The sequence below is a fragment of the Pseudorca crassidens genome, chromosome 6 (genome assembly GCF_039906515.1).
Source record: "Pseudorca crassidens isolate mPseCra1 chromosome 6, mPseCra1.hap1, whole genome shotgun sequence".
Lineage (NCBI taxonomy): Eukaryota > Metazoa > Chordata > Mammalia > Artiodactyla > Delphinidae > Pseudorca > Pseudorca crassidens.
The window spans coordinates 48042293-48064158 of NC_090301.1; the positions used below are offsets into that span (position 1 = coordinate 48042293).

General features: G+C 33.0%; 1 long non-coding RNA gene across 1 annotated transcript in view; it reads left to right on the forward strand.

The window, feature by feature from the left end:
- Nucleotides 1-20936, forward strand: part of LOC137226434 (uncharacterized) — a 244151-nt gene extending 223215 nt beyond the window's left edge. The window contains exon 3 of the long non-coding RNA XR_010944352.1: nt 20865-20936. This is a non-coding gene — a long non-coding RNA (uncharacterized lncRNA). The remainder of the gene's footprint in view (nt 1-20864) is intronic.
- The last annotated feature ends 930 nt before the right edge of the window (nt 20937-21866 follow it).

Sequence of the window (21866 nt, forward strand, 5' to 3'; positions counted from 1 at the left end):
GTGGGGGGCACACCTGGGCCCCTTCTGTTCCTTGAGCCTAAGCGCCACACCTCACAGCCCCAAGGGCCTTTTCCAGCCCTGTGCGTCCTGAGCATTGGCTCCAACCACTGCCCAAACTTCAGCCTTTAAGGGAAAATCATTAATAATAACTATTAAACCAATATAATAATAACTATTAAACATATATATCCAAGTATCATCATTTTCATTGCATGCCTAAAAACGAATGCAGCTTAGTGACTAGTACTAATTTAATCAACTATAATATTTGATTACTAAAACACAATCAATGTTTGCAACACATTATTCCAGTTGCTTTAAAAAATGTAAACCAAGAATAAACAATTTGCATAACATTATAATTGTAACTCTTGAAACGTGCTATTTTCCTGGCAGGTTCAAAACACACCCTCAAATAAGCAGGATGAATTAAGAGAGAAGCAAAGCAAAAAGTATCTTCTAGGGCAGCCCATTCATCAGCCATTAGCAGGAGACAACCAGCTAAAACCCAGATTCTTCCTTGTATTCTTCAGGAACCCACAAAGGAAAGAGTGCAGAAAACGATTAAAGAAGCAAAGAGCAGACTCAGCACCAATAGCTGAGTTAGGCAACTTATCAGGTAACTAGGAAAATCCTGAGTGGTATAAATTTACAAAAGGTTTCTAAATTCATTGTGCTGAGTAGAAAAGATCCCAGTGGCCAAATCCAATCCAATTAGGGTAAAAACATTTTCCTCCTTAGCTGCCAGTCTTTGTATGAAAAATTGCTTCTTCTCAAACTCAGTCAATTTTAAAATGTCTACTAGCTGGGTTTGCCCAACAGGAGGCTAAGGCGTCTATTATGCTGACAGATGCTCCCTGCTTTAAGAGTGTATAGAATTTAAATAACTTTTACTTTCTGTTTATAGCCATTTCAATTAAATTAATATGAAAATAAAACTTTGCCAATTAAAAGATCCCTTTTTAGATTGTACTTTAAATGGTTGCAGACATCACTAATAGTCTATATTTTTGTTAATATGCCAAATTATATTTTTCTGTTTTATATTAGTAAAATGCTTTTAAAAATGTTAATTGTTAATATTTGTTACAGCTTTGTATTTTACAGTTTTGAAAAATTTTTGTATTATTGTTATGACAATCAGATGAAGTGGATAGGTGGGTATAATTATATCCAATTAAGTATTGAGGAAAAATAATTTTATTTATTTGTTTATCGTTCACTATTATTTTTAAGATGTTGAGTGGTAGAACTAGGACTATTACCCAGAATCTTTTCTGTCTAGCTCAGATTACATCATATTAAGCTCCCTGCCATTGTAAAAATTCAAGTGAAAACATATTCATTATGTTGTATATTCATAAAATGGATAAAAAATAAATAAAATGAAATATTTGAAGCAATTGTCCACATACCTAGGAAAAGATTTAGCCATTTTTTTTGGGGGGGGGGGAAGGAAAAACGTTGGATATTTTCATAAGTTACTTAAACAGAATCTTTTAATTTATTGTTTTTTACCTATGTATTATTATTTCTCTGTATTAGTTTGCTAGTACTGCCTTAACAAAGTACCACAAACTTCAACAGTAGAAAATCCTTTTCTCACAGTTCTGGAGGAGAGAAGTCCAAAATCGACAGGGTTGGTTCCTCCTGAGGATTGAGGGCAGCATCATTCCAGGGCTCTCTCCTTGGCCTGTAGATGGCCATCTTCTCCCTTTGTCTCTTTACATCATCTTCCCTCTATGCATATGTCTCTGTGTCCAGATTTCCTCCTTTTATAAGGACACCAGTCGTATTGGATTAAAGACCACCCTAATGAGCTCACTTTAACTTGATTTCCTCTGTAAAGACCCTGTTCCAAATAAGGTCATATTCCAAGGTACTGAGGATTAGAAAATATAAAGGAATAAATGATTTAACCCTATCTGTTCCCTAAAATATGATTTTTTCTCTTTTCCTAGTACATGATCAGTCATCCCTACTCTTACTGAAAGCCATCTTTACAGTGACCTTGATTTCGTCACTCAACTCTGCTTTTTTTTAATCTGCAAATTTCCCTTTGCAAACTTCATACGTTTTAATATTTTCTTGGTTATTATTATTTTGGGGGGCTTGTTAACCTCTAATTATTCACTAGTCACTGTCCTGTCATCTCTGTCATTCTTAACAGTTGAGCTTCTTGAAAGTCATTTCTTATCCCTCATTTCATTGCCATTTAGTTTGTACCCTCACAGTTTCACCAAAACTACTCTGAATAGTCAGCCATTAAAAAAGAACAAAATTAATGTAAATTTTTATTTTTCTTCTCACTTTAACCTTTCTTTGATATTTGTTATTATTGATCCTCCTTTTTTGAAATTTTTTCTCCTCTATCTTCTACTTTTCTCTTTTTACCTTTCACTTCTCAAATTATCTTCTTTCAATCATCCAGTTACATTGGTTTTCACCCTATCTCCTTGGCATCATGCTATTTTCATTCTAAACAGATATTTTATTTAACTTAATTCAAACCTTTGTTTGAAATGGTATCTATGGGCTTCTCACTCCCAAAGTGATATCACCAAATTTATATATCCAGTAACCTAGTACTAGATATCCACATTTGAAGTTGCAACAATTGCTCAAAATCAGTGTAAAAAAAAGAATCAATCATCTTCCATGCTCCTTTCCAAATCTTTTTCATTTGCTTTTCTTATCTCAGATATGTATATAATCTTACACATTGCATGACTCATAACTCTTGCTTCTTATAACTCCCAGGATAGTAGAAACCAAAGTTATTTGATATTCTAGATTTCTTATTCTATCTACCTAGCAGCTATTAAGACATGACCTTTAGTACTGATCCTACTGATAAGGATCTTTTACACTCACCATTTCAAAACCCATAGGAGTCACTTGAAGAGTAGATAAAGCGCATTTTGGAGGTGCAGTATGGGGAAAGATAATTACATAAAGGAAACGTGAGCTCTCATGGATGATAAAGAAGTAGTGCTCTTCCTCTGCCTCATCAAAATGTAGTTTTGCTGATCCATATGTCCAAAATATAAAATATATAAAATTATGCTATAGTAAGAGATAAAGAATGAAATAATAATGTCAAAACTGACCAAAGAAACTTGATAATAAACATTTGGCATTTTAAAGTTGCTATTAGGAAGGATTTATATAAAAGTATTAATAAAAACAGTCTAGCAAGTAGAATTAGATGGCATATAATTGCTATTTTAAAATTCTGATATATCCTAAAGTAACCATGTATATAATTTTGAAATCATGTAAAATACTCTATATTTCAGTGAAAAGTGATTTTATTTTTACTTCCCAATCCAAATATGAAAAAATGCTACAACAAAAGCTATGTATTTTAAAACTGGTCTATATAGTGTCATTTATATCTTAAATACTGTCCTTTGCTCTCAATTCTTTTAAGAATAGCAAGCTTGACTCAATACTAGACTTAAAATCCTTTTTTAAATTCCATGTTTTATTGTTTTTTAAAAATCATTCAATTTAATTGACAGTCACATAAAATTAATGCTGAATAAAAACTATTTACTGATCTGTTTTGTATACCTTTCTTTGGTCCTAGTATTTTTTTTTCTATAAAGTGTCAATTTTCCCTATCTTTTACTTTGACCCCAAAACATTACCCTGCTTTTCATAATAGATGATGACTAAATGAATTTCAGTACCTGCAGTATAAGTTAAAACTAATAAGAACCTGCTGTATAAATAAATAAATGAAATTCTAAAAAAGAAAAACTTGTGGTTGCCAGTGGGGAGAGGAAAGGGGAGAGGAGCAAGATAAGGGTAGGGGATCAAGAGGTATACAATATCAGGTATAAAATAAGCTAAAAGGGTATATTGTACAACATGGAGAATATAGCTAATATTTTATAATAACTATAAATGGAGTATAACCTTTAAAAATTGTGAATCACTATAGTGCACAAAAAAAAAACCCAACAGCATTAATCTGTGTTTACAGACTAAAATGTTAAATTAAAACTCTTATTTTGATAAATCCAAGTGACAAAAGAGCATAGCATCATTTAGTATCTTAGATATAAAGTTGATTATCCTGGAAATTATTCTATTTTTTTCAGTAATCTTTGCATAATTTGGGAAGCAATATTCAAAATCCAATGCTTTACTCTATGGTCATGTCTACTTTTCAGGTATGTCCTCTAAGTCAAAAATTTACTTTGCAATTAAAATTTTATTTTATGATATTTTCACAGAAGTGTTTAGATTTGGAAATACATATTTGTTTACTTAGGGGTAAATATTTACTTGGCAGAATTAGGATTTTCAATTCTGGAAGAACAAGAAAAAAAAGATTACTTGGTTACTCAAAGCAATTTGGCAGAAGAATTTTTAATATTTATAATTTCCAGTAACTCTTGAGAACCAACTGCCTCTTGGTTAACTTTTTAGTAAATTAATTAATTTTTAATAGATCCTTATTGGAGTATAATTGCTTCACAATACTGTGTTAGTTTCTGTGGCACAACAAAGCGAATCAGCCATATGCATACACAGGTCCCCATATCCCCTCCCTTTTGAGCCTTCCTCCCAACCTCCCTATCCCTCGTCTCTAGGTCATCACAAAGTACCAAGCTAATTTCCCTGTGCTGTGCTGCTGCTACCTACTAGCTAACTATTTTACATTCAGTAGTGTATGTATGTCAATGCTACTCTCACTTTGCCCCAGCTTCCCCTTCCCCTCCCCCTGTGTCCTCACGTCCATTCTCTATGTCTACGTCTTCATTCCTGCCCTGCCACTAGGTTAATCAGTACCTTTTTTTTTTTTTTTAGATTCCATATATGTGTGTTAGAATACAGTATTTGATTTTCTGTTTCTGACTTACGTGACTCTGTATAGCAGACTCTAGGTCCATCCACCTCACTACAAATAACTCAATTTCGTTTCTTCTTATGGCTGAGTAATATTCCATTGTATATATGTGCCACGTCTTCTTTAGCCATTCATCTGTTGATGGGCATTTAGGTTGGTTCCATATCCTGGTTATTGTAAATAATGCTGCAATGAACATTGTGGTACATGTCTCTTTTTGAATTATGGCTTTCTCAGAGTATATGCCCAGTAGTGGGATTGCTGAGTCATATGGTAGTTCTATTTTTAGTTTTTTAGGAGTAAATACTGCATACTGTTCTCCATAGTGGTTGTATCAATTTACATTCCCACCAACAGTGCAGGAGGGTACCTTTTTCACCACACCCTTTCCAGCATTTATTGTTTCTAGATTTTTTGATAATGGCCATTCTGACCAGTGTGAGGTGATACCTCATTGTAGTTTTGATTTGCATTTCTCTAATAATTAGTAGTGTTGAACATCTTTTCATGTGCCTCCTGGCCATCAGTATGTCTTCTTTGGTGAAATATCTATTTAGGTCTTCTGCCCATTTTTTAATTGAATTGTTTGTTTTTTTTGATATTGAGCTCCATGAGCTGTTTGTAGATTTTGAAGATTAATCCATTGTCAGTTGTTTCATTTGCCAATATTTTCTCCCATTCTGAGGGTTGTCTTTTCGTCTTGATTATGGTTTCCTTTGCTGTGCAAAAGCTTTTAAGTTTAATTAGGTCCATTTGTTTATTTTGTTTTTATTTCCATTACTGTAGGAAGTGGGTCAAAAAGAATCTTGCAGTGCTTTATGTCAAAGAGTGGTTTTCCTATGTTGTCCTCTAAGAATTTTACAGTGTCTGGCCTTACACTTAGGTCTTTAATCCATTTGGAGTTTATTTTTGTGTATGGTGTTAGGTAATGTTCTAACCTCATTCTTTTACAGGTAGCTGACCAGTTTTCCCAGCACCACTTATTGAAGAGCTGTCTTTTCTCCATTGTATGTTCTTGCCTCATTTGTCATAAATTAGTTTCCCATATATTCATTCAAGCACATCTCTGGGCTTCCTATCCGTTACCATTGAACTATATTTCTCTTTTTGTGCCAGTACCATACTGTATTGATCACTGTAGCTTTGTAGTATAGTTTGAAGTCAGGGAGCCTAATGCCTCCAGCTCCGTTTTTCTTTCTAAAGATTGCTTTGACTATTCAGGGTCTTTTGTATTTCCATACGAATTGTAAAATTTTTTGTCCTAATTCTGTAAAGAATGCCATTGGTAGTTTGATAGGGATTGCATTGAATCTGTAGATTGCTTTGGGTAGTATAGTCATTTTCACAATATTGATTCTTCCAATCCAAGAACATGGTATATCTCTCCATCTGTTTGTATCATCTTTAATTTCTTTCATCCGTGTTTTATAGTTTTCTAAGTCCTTCACCTCCTTAGATAAGTTTATCCCAAGGTATTTTATTCTTTTTGTTGTGATGGTAAATGGGATTGTTTCCTTAAATTTTCTTTCTGATTTTTCATTTTTAATGTATAGGAATGCCAGAGATTTCTGTGCATTAATTTTGTATCCTGCAAACTTACCAAATTCATTGATTAGTTCTAGTAGTTTTCTGGTGGCATCTTTAGGATTTTCTATGTATAGTATCATGCCATCTCCAAACAGTGACAGCTTTACTTCTTCCTTTCTGATTTGGATTCCTTTTGTTTCTTTTTCTTCTCTGACTGCTGTGGCTAGGGCTTCCACAACTATGTTGAATAAGAGCGTCAAGAGTGGACATCCTTTTCTTGTTCCTGATCTTAGTGGAAATGCTTTCAGTTTTGCACCATTGAGTATGATGTTTGCTGTGGGTTTGTCATATATAGCCTTCATTATGTTGAGGTAGATTCCCTCTGTGCCCATTTTCTGGAGAGTTATTATCATAAATGGGTGTTGAATTTTGTCAAAAGCTTTTTCTGCTTCTATTGAGATTATATAGTTTTTATTCCTTAATTTGTTAATATGGTGTTTAACATTGATTGATTTGTGTATATTGAAGAATTCTTACATCCCTGGGATAAAACCCACTTGATCATGGTGTATGATCCTTCTAATGTGCTGTTGGATTCTGTTTGCTAGTATTTTGTTCAGGATTTTTGCATGTATGTTCATCAGTGATATTGGTCTACAATTTTCTTTTCTTGTGGTATCTTTTTCTGGTTTGGTATCAGGGTGATGGTGGCTTCATAGAATGAATTTGGGAGTGTTCCTCCCTCTGCAATTTTTTGGAAGAATTTGAGAAGGATCAGTGTTAGCTCTTCTCTAAATGTTTGATACAATTTGCCTGTGAAGCCATCTGTTCTTGGACTTTTGTTTGTTGGAATATTTTAAATTACGGTTTCAATTTCATTACTTGTTATAGGTCTGTTTATATATTCTAATTCTTCCTGGTTCAGCCTTGGAAAATTGGACTTTTCCAAGAATTTGCCCATTTCTTTGTGGTAGTCCATTTTATTGGCATATAGTTGTTTGTAGTAGTCTCTCTTAATCCTTTGTATTTCTGTGGTGTCAGTTGCAATTTCTCTGTTTTCATTTCTAATTTTATTGATTTGTGTCCACTCTTTTTTTCTTGGTGAGTCTGACTAAGGCTTTATCACTTCTGTTTATCTTCTAAAAGAACCAGCTTTTAGTTTTATTGATCTTTGCTATTTTCTTCATTTCTATTTCATTTATTTCGGCTCTGATCTTTATGGTTTCTTTCTTTCAACTGACTTTAGGTTTTCTTTGTTTTTCTTTCTCCAGTTTCTTTAGGTGTAGGATTAGATTGTTTATTTGAGATTTTTCTTGTTTCTTGAAGCGAGATTAAATAGCTATAAACTTCCCTCTTAGAACTGCTTTTGCTGTTTTGGGCAAACGTGTTTTGGGTTTTGGGTAAATGTGTTTTCATTGTCACTTGTTTCTATGAATTTTTTAATTTCTTCTTTGATTTCTTCAGTGATCTCTTGGTTATTTAGTAGCACACTGTTTAGACTCCATGTATTTGTGGTTCTTACAATTTTTTTCCTGTAATTGATTTCCAATCTCATTGCGTTGTGGTCAGAAAAGATGCTTGATATGATTACAATATTCTTAAATTTTCCAAGGCTTTATTTATGACCCAAGATGTGATCTGTACTGGAGAATGTTCCATGTGCACTTAAGAAGAAAGTGTATTCCTCCACTTTCGGGTGGAATGTTCAATAAATATCAATTAAATCTCTGTAGTCTATTGCATCATTTAAAGCTTGTGTTTCTGTATTTATTTCCTGTTTGGATGACCTGTCCATTTATGTATGTGGGGTGTTAAAGTCCCCACTATTATTTTGTTACTGTCGATTTCCCCTTTCATGCTTGTTAGAATTTGCCTTATGTATTGAGGTGCTCCTATGTTGGGTGCATAAATATTTATAATTGTTATATCTTCTTCTTGGATTGATCCCTTGATCATTATGTAGTGTCCTTCCTTATCTCTTGTAACAGTCTTTATTTTAAAGTCTATTTTATCTGATTTGAGTATTGCTACTCCAGCTTTCTTTTGGTTTCCATTTGCATGGAATATCTTTTTCCATCTCTTCACTTTCAGTCTCTATGTGTCCCTAGGTGTGAAATGGGCCTCTTGTAGACAGCATGTATATGGGTCTTGTTTCTGTATCCATTCAGCCAGTCTGTGTCTCTTGGTTGGGGCATTTAATTCATTTACATTCAAGGTTATTATCAACATGTATGTTCCATTACCATTTTCTTAGTTCTTCTGGGTTTGGTTTTGTGGGTCTTTTTCTTCTCTTGTGATTTCCACCTAGAGAAGTTTCTTTACCATTTGTTGTAAAGCTGGTTTGGTGGTGCTGAATTCTCTTAGCTTTTGCTTGTCTGAAAAGCTTTTGACTTCTCCATCCAATCTCAATGAGATCCTTGCTGGGTAAAGTAATCTTGGTTGTAGGTTTTACTCTTTCATCTCTTTAAGTATATCCTGCCACTCCCTTCTGGCCTGCAGAGTTTCCCCTGAAAAATCAGCTGATAACCTTATGGGGATTCCTTTATATGCTATTTTTTTTTTCCCTTACTGCTTTTAATATATTTTCTTTGAGTTTAATTTTTGTTAGTTTGATTAATACGTGTCTTGGTGTGTTTTTCCTAGGGTTTATTCTGTATGGGACTCTCTGTGCTTCCTGGACTTTGGTGACTATTTCCTTCCCATGTTAGGGAAGTCTTCCACTATAATCTCTTCAAATATTTTCTCAGACCCTTTCTTTTTCTCTTCTTCTGGGACCCCTATAATTCAAATGTTGGTATGTTTAGTGTTGTCAGAAGAGGTCTCTGAGATTCTCTTCAGTTCTTTTCATTCTTTTTTCTTTATCCTGCTCCTCAGCAGTTATTTCCACCATTTTGTCTTCCAGATCACTTATTCGTTCTTTTGCCTCAGTCATTCTGTTATTGATTCCTTCCAGTGTATTTTTCATTTCAGTTATTCTGTTGTTAATTTCTGTTTGTTTGTTCTTTATTTCTTCTAGATCTTTGTTAAACATTTCTTGTATTTTCTCAATCTGTGTGTCCATTCTATTTCTGAGATTCTGGATCATCTTTATTATCATTATTCTGAATTCTTTTTTAGGTAGATTGCCTATTTCCTCTTCATTTATTTGGTCTTGTAGGTGTTTACTTTGCTCCTTCATCTGTGACATTTTTTTGCCATCTCTTTTTTTTTTATGAGTGGGATTGTTTTCCTGTCTTACTGGTTGTTTGGCCTGAGCCTTCCAACACTGGAGTTTGTAGGCTGTTGGGTTGAGCTGGGTCTTGGTGGTGAGATGAGGAACTCCATGAGAACTCATTCTGATGAATATTCCCTGGGGTCTGAGGTTCTCTGTTAGTCCAGTGGTTTGGACTTGGAGCTCCCACCACAGGAGCCTCGGCCTGACCCCCAGCTCATGAATCAAGATCCCACAAGCCATGTAGAGCGTCAAGAAAAAAAAAAGAAGAAAGGAGAACAATAACAAAGTAAAAAATAAAATTAGACTTGGAAACTACCAGCTATGTTAGAAAAAATACAAAAATAAAAATATAGATGAAACAGCAATCGGAAGGTAAAACAGAACCACAATAATAAAAAAGATGAGGAGGAAAAAAAAAAAGAAAAAAGGAGAACAATAAGAAAGTAAAAAATAAAATTAGACTAGCAAACTAACAGATATGTTAGAAAAAATATAACATAAAATATAGATGAAACAACAACTGGAACATAAACAGGACCATAATAGTAAAAAAAAAGAGGAGAAAAAAAAAAAGGTGGAAAAAGCCTTGCCTGTGGAGGGCAGGGCCTAAGCAGGGGCGAAGTTTGGTGGTGGGCAGGGCCTATGCTTAGGACCCTATGCCTATGCTTATATGCTTAGGACCCACAGGGCTGGAAAATACTGTGGAGGGGGTGGGGGGGTGGGGCTTAGGCTCTATGCTTAGGACCCACAGGGCTGGAAAATACTGTGGAGGGGGTGGGGGGGTGGGGCTTAGGCTCAACAGAACAGAAGGGGCCCAGGCGTGCCTCTGGTCTGAGAGGGTGGGGGACCCCACCTGGGAACCCAGCAGACTTCCTGGGTTCAAGTGGGTGGAGCAAATGCCCTCCACTCCTCTCCTGCTCCTCCAGTCCTTGAGGTGGCCTCTCACCTGCCTCTCCTGTTCTCTCCCAGCTTCCCTCCTACGTCCCCAGGACCAACCCAGCCTGGAGGCGACCTCTGAAGGTGTAGGACCCAGTCTGAGAGCCAGGTAGACTTCCTTGGCCAATTGGGCAGTGGAAATGCTGGGCCCACATCCCCTCAGTATCCCCACGTCCTACTGATTTGCTTGGGGGTTCTTCCCATCTCCTTGGTCGTTGGGGTCCGCACCAGTGTCCAGCAGGTGCCCTAGTGGGGAGATGTGCCACCTCTTGGTTAACTGTATCTCTTAGAAATGAACAGGTTGGAGAAAGTGATGTAAGGGAATAGAATGTTTCCTTGTTGGATGGTTCTAATTTTATGGTGATAAATGCCAGTGAAAAAAGTGGGTAAGGAAGAAGTGTGTTCTGTTGTGGGGGGTTAAGATTTTAAAAAAGATCCTGAAGCAGAAAATAACTGCTAGAGAATTGTAGAAGAGGAAGCAGAAGTATTGTTTGGGGGTATAAATTAAATTGTCTTTATTATTTACTGAGGAAATATCAGAATTCTTTAAATATGTATTTTTGCAATATGTCAGTTTAAATCCAATATTATTTAAACAGAGGATCCTGAGATTACACACATTACTTATGAATATATAGTAGAAGTCACTAACCAAAAGATTAGTACTGATGAACTGTAAATAAATAAGATTATCTTGTGAAAATGCAGTTTTTCTGCCTTTAAAGTAGCAAAACTATAGTGCAGACCTAATATTCTACTTTGTAAACAGTTATCAAGACTTTATCAGCCTGAAAATTTCTATTTGAGGGAGAAATTCTTCATTAAGTGTTCCAATATCCCTATTACCTTTGTTTTTTGCATAGCTAGATTAAGGAAAGTGGTATATCTATGTTCAAGGAACTATATGGGATACATGAATACATTTGCATAAATATGTGAGCATTATCAGTACTTGGATGTTGCAATGAAAACTTTACAAAAGTTTCGAGTAAGGAGAACTGGAAGGCCACCATAAAGGTGCAATTTGCTGTATTTGATGATAGGCTGATTGAATGTATTTGCATAGCTAGAGACATAGTGTTCTAATCAGATATAAATGGTAATTTCAAAAGTAGCTTCACCCACAGAAACAGTATCCATCCAAGCTTTAATCAGGGGATATGAAGTCTTTGCCAATAGTTTTTAATTATGCTAGTCCAATATTCCAAAACCAAAGAGTATCATTGTATGGATACCATCAGACATATATTGATCTACTTAGTTTTATTTACGTTTATCCTATGCCCACTTAAAACTTTAGGAGTAGGAACTGTCTTTTCATGTAATCAGCTATGGGAAGTGATTGAACTGCCTATGGTGAGAAGAATATACTGATCGATTTTGGTTACAGTTATAATAATAAGTCTAGTAATTAAGCAACTTCATGAATTTTAGTTATGTTAATCTATGCCAACAGTTCTTAACAATGTCAGGCTTCTGAGTGTGCAAGCTGGAACAACAAAAATCAAAGTTATGGTAATTCAATAAAACAATGAATTTCAGTTTTTGAGATCTCCTGACAAACAGCCTCCCTAAGTGATCCTCATGTTAAGAGAGCTTTATTTTTAAAAAGTTTTTCTTTAAATTTTGTAGAAAAATACTGGAATATTTAGTTCAAGATTTTACAAACCACTGAAAGTTCATTTTCCAATGAGGATTTCCTCTAGATGCTATATTTTGGGATGTTGAACTCTTTTTTATCATTCTTATCTAGATAGCAATATTAGAGTTTCCATAAAACAAAGCAAATCAATGAAAAATACAAAAAAGAAAAAGTAAACAGAGAACCTTGATATAGGACCATTCGATGACTCATCATTTTCTTCTGTGCTTTTATGAACTCACAATTTTTATCTCTCTTGAGCTGGTGGTTTTAACTTGTCTTGTCTTTGGACAGCACCTTAAAATGTTTCCTAAAAAAAGTTTGTCAAGTGTCTGTGATTTAGGAAAAAAATTGTCTAACAACTATTTCCCCTTCAAAACACACTAAATTGAGATACCAATCCCCAAATTCCATAAGTATTCAAACCTAACAGCTTATATTTACAATAGTGTAAGTTAACATCATATATTAATAATGTAAAAAGATCTGAAATATGAATACTTTCTAAAGAAATTATAATGTGAGTGTATATGTTTGATGTCCTTGAATGAAACCATATATAAATCCATTTATTCTTGCAACTTACATATTGATATTTATTATTGAAAGTTTGTCAGTCTATCTATCTATCTATCTGTTGATATCTATGTATAATTATCTACCTATCACATTCAAATAGCATGAACAGCTGAATCAGACAAACCAATGATGTAATATTTTTGTTTCACTGTCTATTCAGTCTTTTAAAGTTTAAAAGAGTAGAGATCAAAAAGTATTTGTTGTCATCATATGGATAATTTTCATAAGACTATCTAAATACTCTATGCAATCCTGCTGTAATGCAGGTCATAAATCCTATATTGGATTTGTATAGAATTATTTGTTCTATGTTCAGTATGTTTCCTTGCTTAGAGCTCGTGATATTTTTTAAATAACTGATATAAACAATAAATAGTAAACTTGAGATTTGAGGGTAATATTGGCCAGGGAATTTCCTTTTCATCCTTATCCACAGATGACATCACTAAAACTCCACAATATCTTACAAATGTGAAATAGCCTGCACAATAAAAACTGGAAAAGATAATACAAATTAATTAATAGAAGTCCACTGTAATCTTTGGAAAAAATATATTAAAGTATATACTTTATTGAGTGAATAAAAATGCTATAATTTTTTCTTACAAGAAAGTTACTTTATAGTCCTTATATAGTCATAGAATTCTCATGTTATCATTAAAACTTGATAAAAGTCATAAGTTCAAATAATAAAAATTTTGTAACAAGGTCAGAAATATTTCACAACTGTGTTCCCAAGTTTTCTTTGTCATTTAATGTTATTTCTTGGTAACAAAATGCTAACATTTAAATGTCAAGTTTTGCTATAATCATTGAAAATTGATATTTAAAAGTCACTCAAGAATTAGATCTAAAGATAAGAATAGTATCAAACTGTAACATTAAAAATAACTTTCCCTACTGATCTTCTAAGAGATATTAGGGAATAACAGAAGCACAAAGAGAATATGTGTCATTGAACGATTTCAAGCCCTCAAAAGGGTGCTAATTTTTACTACTAGTAAGTACTACTAGTTTTTAAATTAAAGTTTCTCACAAAATTCTCAGCTGTTTTAAATGTCCCAAGCTACCATATTACCCATTATTCTTATCAATATAATGAAGTGTAAGTATGATATGACTTTTAAATACCAACCATCTGGTTTAGCATTTCTTTTTAAATATGAGAATTAATCTCTTCCTTTTCTAATCTGGCAAATTCTTCTTTACTGTAATTCCATGTTGCACAAGTAAAATTATTTTCTATGGGCTTCTTCTAGGTATTGGAACCCATTTAAGTTCTCTAGGACAAGAGTAGTTTTTATTACTTGTCCACCTCACACTAGTACCTCATTTCTGAAGCTGTCACATGCATATAATATAGAAATTGAACACAAAAGTGGCATACCTGCTGCTGACAGCTGTGCATATCTGTGCAGCATTCATAGTGACATCTTCACAATTGCTACCTCATCTAGTCTTCAATTAATGTAATCAGGAAGGTGTACAATTCCCAGTGCACAAATCATTGAGAATTGTAACTTTTACCTGTCTTTTCATTGCCTAAAATTAGTAGTGTGCTCTTCACATATTCAATACATCTGCATAAATTTCCATATTATACACCTCTGGAGTTGCTTTCCTAACATCTTCCCTAAAGGGGTGAATATAAATGCCTTTTCTTTATTGAGATTAGCCATAAGTGTTAGTTTAAAATTTTTTTATTCTAGAATAAATTAATTTCAGCACCTAGTAGTATCATTCACATTACATGTACTTAATGAAAATTCCAATAATTAGTAACATATAACAAAGCAATAAGTGCTATTATGTATGTGTAAACTGTAAGTTGTATACTTATTCACCTAGGTTTGCCCTATCTTTTAGTCTCCTTACCTTTTCACATTGCACTTCATCTTAAAACATGAAGAATGAGTTTTGTATATTCTGAAATATCTGGTAATTATTCTAAGACTCATCCAAATCACCTTACTTTTAGAGACAAGAACACTGGAAATCTGCTTAAATCTCTGAAAAAATATTACCTCTCTAATAAATTGATTTGAATTTTAAGAATATTTACATTTTCAATCCCATAACTATGAGATTAGCATTATAATGATTTTAAATCTTATGTAAGATGGTACTCTATTTTATTTAAGACACTGTAATTTGTATAAAGACTGGGTTGCTCAATGTAGATCAATAGACCAAGACCGAAATATAATCGACTTATGTGAACATTTTTTCTTAATTGTTTCATTTTCAAGTAAAAAGAATTTGTCAAAAAACACTGCTGCTAGAATTCACTATACATTCTAATTCGGAGATTACATTTAACTCATATTTTTATTATTTTTTGCAAAGTCTTTGGAAAATCTTAATTCTAAGCTATTAAAACAAATCTTTGTTCATTGTTCTTAATATTAACAATAAAAAGTTGTGTCCAAAAATAGGCCATTCAGTTAGCTTTCCTTTTTGTATTTGATCTGTTAGGTGTCAGTTGGAGGTGACACCTAACAGGTGTCACCTGTTAGGTGAGGAAACAAGGATATAACACGAGTAAAAGATTTTTTAAGTACAGTTTGAGGGTTAGAAAAATAAAATAACAGAATATCTTTTTGTTGAATTTAATCTCCTTTTATCCTTTGCTTCTTTGGTGGGTGGAAAGTGAAGGGCAGGGAACTAAGGTGAAAATAAAAGAAGACATCTGGAAATGAAGGAGGGAATATGAGAGAAATCTTTGGAAAGTGGAAATAAAGCCACCAAAAAAAGAAATTTTATATCATATCCCCATGAATATTTCTATCTCAAGAAATGGAAGAAAAAGAAACAAAATAATTTGCATGTAGTAGTGTCCTATAGGTTTAAAATGTGATAACATGGTTAACAGAAGAGTCAACTGAAAATGCCTACAATTTCAAATTAATTAGTTATTAAATTTACCTTTGAAGAATTGCACCAATTTTTTGAAAATAATAAAAATAAAAAACTGTATTTTTAAAAGTACCTTCTTCTAAGAAAAAAACAGCTTTGTATCAGAGAAAGATGGCTAATAAACAAACTGAATTACCTCCGAATATACCCAAAATAATTATTCCATGTATTAATTTTTGTTATTCAGATATTCAATAATAAGCTGTTTTAATTTGCTTTTTTATACTAAGATACATGTTATGTTTATCCTTGAAAAAAAGAAAAAACAACACTTTACATTCTGGAATGATTTAGACTTACAAAAAAATTCCAGACACTATAGACAGTTTCTGTACATTCCTCACCTATTGTAATGGTTAATTTTATGTGTCAATTTGACTAGTCCATGGTGTCTAGTTGTTTGGTCAAACATTAGTCTAGATGTTGCTATGAAGGCATTAGGTAGATGTGATTAACATGTACAGTCAGTTGACTTTACTCTGAGTAAAGTAGATTACCCTCTATAATGTGTGTGGGACTTATCCAATCAGTTGATGGCCTTAATAGTAACAACTGAATTTTCCCACAGGTGAAGGAATTCTGCCTTAATATCTATCATAAAATAAAAGTTGTGCATTAGTGTGATATAAACAATCACCTGCACATTTTGTGTGGGCATGAGTTTTCAACTAATTTGTATAAACACCTAGTAGCATGATTGCTGAGTAACATATAAGACTGTATGTGTAAGAATCTGACTATTCAGTGTGGTATTATCTCATTTTAACTTGCAATTCTCCAATACATATGACGTTGAGCATTTTTTCATATGCTTATTTACCATCTATACATCTTCTATGGTGAGGTGTCTGTTCTAATCTTTTGCCCACTTTTAAATTTTTAATATTATTATTATTGAATTTTAAGAGTTCTTTGTATATTTTGGATACAAGTTCTTTGTGAGATATATATTTTGCAAATATTTTCCCCAGTTTTCTCATTCTTTCAATAGTGACTTTCTCAGAGCAGAAGTTTTGTTTTTTACGGAGGTTCTACTTATCAACTTTTTTCTTTAATGGATCATGCTTTTGTTGTTGTATCTAAAATTCACCACCATCATTAGGGAATCCAAATTAAAACAACAATGAGATATCATTGCACAACTATTAGATTGGTAAAAATCAAAAACACTGACAACAGCAAATGCTGGTGAAGATGTGGAGCAACAGGAACTCTCATTCATTGCTGGGGGAGTGCAAAATGGTACAGCCACTTTGGAAGACTGTTTGGCTGTTTCTTACAAAACTAAACATACTCTTACTATAATGAGCCAGCTGTCACTCCCCTTGGTATTTACCCAAATGAGCTTTTAAAACCTGCACTTGAATGTTTAAGTGGCTTTATTCATAATTGCAAAAATGTGGAAGCAACCAAGATACCTTTCAGTAGGTTAATGTATAAATAAACTGTAGTACATCTATAAAATAGAATATTATTCAGTGCTAACATGGAAATGAGCTATTAAATCATGAAAAGACATGGAAGAACCTTAAATGCATATTAGTAAGTGAAAGATGTCAATCTTAAAAGACTACATAATGTATGATTCCAACTCTATGACATTCTGAAAAAAAAAATAGACCAGTAAAAAGATCAGTGGTTACAGGGGGTTGGGTGAAGGGAGAGTTGAATGGACAGAGCACAGAGACGTTTAGGGCAATGAAACTATTCTGTATGATACTTATTATAAAGTGGATACATATTATTATATATTTGTCCAAATCCATAGAATGTATAACACCAAGAGTTAACCTTAATGTAAACTTTGGACTTTGAGTGATGATGTGTATATAGGTTCATTAATTGTAACAAATGTACCGGTTTGATATAGGATGTTGACAGTGGTGGAGGCTGTTCATGTGTGGAATCAGAGGTTATGTAGGATCTCTCTATATTTTACATCCAATTTTACTGTGAATCTACAACTTTACCAAAAATAAGCCTATTTGGGAAAAAAGAAGTCATTACAAAACCCTAGGCCGCCTAGGTTTTCTCTTATGTTATCTTCTAGAAATTTTATAGTTTTGTGTTTTACTTTTAGGTATATGATCCCTATTGAGTGAAAGATGTGAAGTCTGTGTTGAGATACCCTTTTTTTTTTTTGGCATGTGGATAACCAGGTGTCCTATTACCATTTGTTGAAAAGAATATTCTTTCTATATCAAAATGCCTTTTGTTCTTTTGTTAAAGTCAGTTATCATGTGGGTCTGTATTGTGTGTGTCTATTTCTAGGCACTCAATCCTGTTACAAGGATGTATCTGTCTGTTCTTTTGCCGGTACCATGCTGTCTTGATTACTATGGCTTTATAGTAAATTTTGAAGTTGTCAGTCCTCTTTGTTCTTTTTCAATTTTGTTTTGACTTTTCTGAGATTTTTTGCTTTTCCATTTAAACTTCAAAATCAGTTATTCAATAACCAGAAAGTAACTTGTTGGGATTTTGATTGGAATTGCGTTGGATCTTTATAACAAGAAAAATTGACCTTTTAATATTGAGAGTCCCTATCCACGAATATGGAATATCTTTCCATTTAGATCTTTTATTTCTTTTATCAGAGGTTTCTAGGTTTCCTCATACAGTTCTAATACATTTTATGTTAGAGTTATACCTAAGTATTTAATTTTGGAGGTGTTAATGTATATGGCTTTAATTTAAAATGTCAGTTGTTCATTGCTGGCATATAGGAAATCAATTAAATTTTGTACATTAACTTTGCATCCTGTGATCTTTCTAAACTTCCTTATTAGTTCCAGGAATTTTTTTATTGTTCTTTGGAATTTTCTACATATATAATCATGCAATCTGGAAACAAAGACAGTTTCATTTATTCCATCTCAATTAATATGTTTTATTTTCTTATTACATTATACTTCCAGTATGATGTTCAATAAAAGCGGTGGAGGGGACATCCTTGCCTACTTCCCATTCTAAGGGGGAATGATTTGTTTCTCACCATTAAGTATGACATTAGCCAGTAAGTAGGATTTTGTAGATGTTCCCTATCAAGTTGAGGAAGTTATTCTTTATTTCCAATTTGTAGAGTTGTTTTTTTTTTTAAACATGAATTGGTGTTGGGTTTTGTAAAATGCTTTCTCTGTGTCTATTGATATGATTATATGACTTTCCCACTTTACCCTGTTGATGTGGTCAATGTAGTTATTGCTTTTTTGAATATTGTTGCATTTTACATCTCTTTTATACTAATATATTTTTAATTTTAAAACATACACTAAAATTATGCTAAAATTTAAGTTTATCAGATAAAAAATTGAAATGAAAAGTAATTTCTTTTTCCTACACACTTTCTTCCTTTTTAAAATATAATTGACCCACACCACTATGTTAGTTTCAGGTGCACAACATAGTGATTCAGTATTTTTATACATTACAAAATGATTACCAACATAAGTCTAGTTACCATCTGTCACCATACAAAGGTATTACAGTATTGTTGACTATATTCCCCATGATGTACACTTCATTCCCATGATTCATTTATTTTTTAACTGGAAGTTTGTACCTCGTAATTTCTCTCACCTATTTCATTCATTCCACTCCCAAACCCACCCCATTACCCCTGGCAACCACCTGTTTGTGCTCTGTATCAGTGAGTCTGTTTTAGTTCATTTGTTTTGTTTTTTAGATTCCACATCTAAGTGAAATGATACAGTATTTGTCTTTCTCTTTCTGACTTATTTTACTTAACATAATACCCTCTGTGTCCATGCCTATTGTCACAAATGGCAAAATTCAGTGCTGTGTTTTGAATTAAGCTATTACTTGAATGGAAATTTATTTAGGGCTTATTTCTATTGAGATGTATCATTCAGTAAGAAGAAATTTCTCAGAACAATTATTGGGCTTCTCTAATAGCTATACAGCGAGTGTTTCTACTACTAAAGTTAATACTTTTTCCTAAAATTATTCTTCATTAAACAGTATTTTATTAATATTATAATCCTCACAGAGCAATCTAATTGTTTTTCAAAAATAATCCAAACAAGTAGCCCAATGCCCTAATGAATCATACTGAAGCTCTTAAAATATTTAGGCTTTTAAGATTTTGATGTGTAATCAATTATGTAAATAGCATGTATCTTGGGTATTCCTCAGTATTAAGTTTTATTACATATAAAAACATTTCTTTAGATTTAATTTATTAGTGCAAAAATGAAAAACACCATCTGCTTTAGTTGTGACAGAAATTTGGCCTAAAATGGATTTAAAAAACCTTCATATTACATGTCATAGTAAGAACCCACATGTTTCTAATTTCAACCTCAATTACTCAGTTCCTCAAGAAGAGAACAGTAGCTTATAAAAACATTTTCTGATAGTGAAAAACTAATAAACAACAAAAAAGTACCTCAAAAGCATGGTAAATAATTGGACCTGGCAGAAAATTATACACTCTTTGTGTCATGACTACATTTAGACATTTAGATCCAGGATAAGGTGAGATATTTAAAAGTTGTAAATTTAATTTGTCTTTGAATAGGATATAATTTACCTTTGTATATTTAAAATAATATGTCAGACAATTTTAGGGTCAAGCAATACCCCATTGATTATCATTTGAAGATATAAATAAAACCAATTTCCAAAAATACCCAGGATTTGGGAAATAGTAATTTTTGACCTAAGAAACAATGTTCAAAATGTAATGGAGAAAAGAAAATAAGAGTAGAATGTTAAACTTGGAAATTTTCAAAGGTCTGTAGACTGATATAAAGTTCAACATCAGATCAAGTCAGATTACTTTTTCTCAAAAAACAGTGAGAACTCATGAGGTTTAATGTGATTAGAAATATAAATACTATTAAAAGTTATAGTAATATAGTCATTCATTCAACAAATATCACTGAAAATTAACCCTGTTCTGGGTTTGGCTCTCTGACCTGAACAAGAGAGCAAGAACAGAGAACAAAACAGGCAAGTTCCTGTCTTCATGAACCATATATTATTATTGGGGATAAATAAACATAAAATATAACAAATAACTAAAAACAATAGAGGCTGTTATTATGGAGAACAAAAATAAACTCAATACCTTAATGCTGTGTAAAACAATAAAAGTTAAAATACCATTTAGATTACAGAATTTAGATTTAGATAATTAAATATTTGAGAAACCTTTGTTTCAATTGTAGAAGAGAAAACATGAAGGTTGTGAGATGAAAAATGGTCTGCTGTGTTGGAAGGACTGACAGGAGACTCAGGTAAGGAGCTTAGTCACAAGTGAAATGGGGAGACTTGCAAAGATGCCACATAGAACTGTACTGACTGGTCCGCCTGGATTACAAGTATAACATTTATTTTGATTAACTTAAAGATACATGTGTACCAATTTGGAATGATTTTCTTACTATAGTTGCTTAATGAAATAATGTACTTGATATATCCTATATTTGATATATCCTGTATATGAATCTCAAACAAAAGTTTGATAAATAAATATTGTTTATGCTGCTTAAATATATTACTTCATGTACTATAAACATCTGTGATTTAGTGAATACAATAAGGAGGATAAATAGAAGTCATAGGTCATTATCACAGTAATTAAGTACATGTAAAAATAATAAATTCTCTTCCTCACAGTATCATTTATCTCTAACTATTTAGGGGTCCCTAAAAATCAAAATGGTGAGAAAAAGGAAACAGATTCTATTCAGGATGAGTCTATGTAATATATGAATTTCTTCTGTTCATGAACTCCCCACCAGTAGTATTAGCTTTTAATTCAAACTGATGATTACAGATAAGACAACTAAATGAGTCTAATTCTGCTACTCACAGATGCCAAAGTCTTCTGTCACTGGAGATCCAAATTTACTTGGTTGGGATTTTCTAAAGATTGAATTTTAAAATTAAGATACAACTTAAGTTATATAAACCCCAGCTGTGGCAAAGGAACCTTTAATTCACGTTGCACTCAGCATGCAACAGGAGTCTGCCCTAAAGAGTGAAAATTTGAATTTCACTAATGGGCAAGATAGTGAACCATGTAGCTTGTAGCATTGGACTACATATCCCCTTATCAAATTAAAGACTTGTGTCAAGAAAAGTACAACTAGGGCTTCCCTGGTGGTACAGTGGTTGAGAGTCCGCCTGCCGATGCAGGGGACACGGGTTCATGCCCCGGTCCAGGA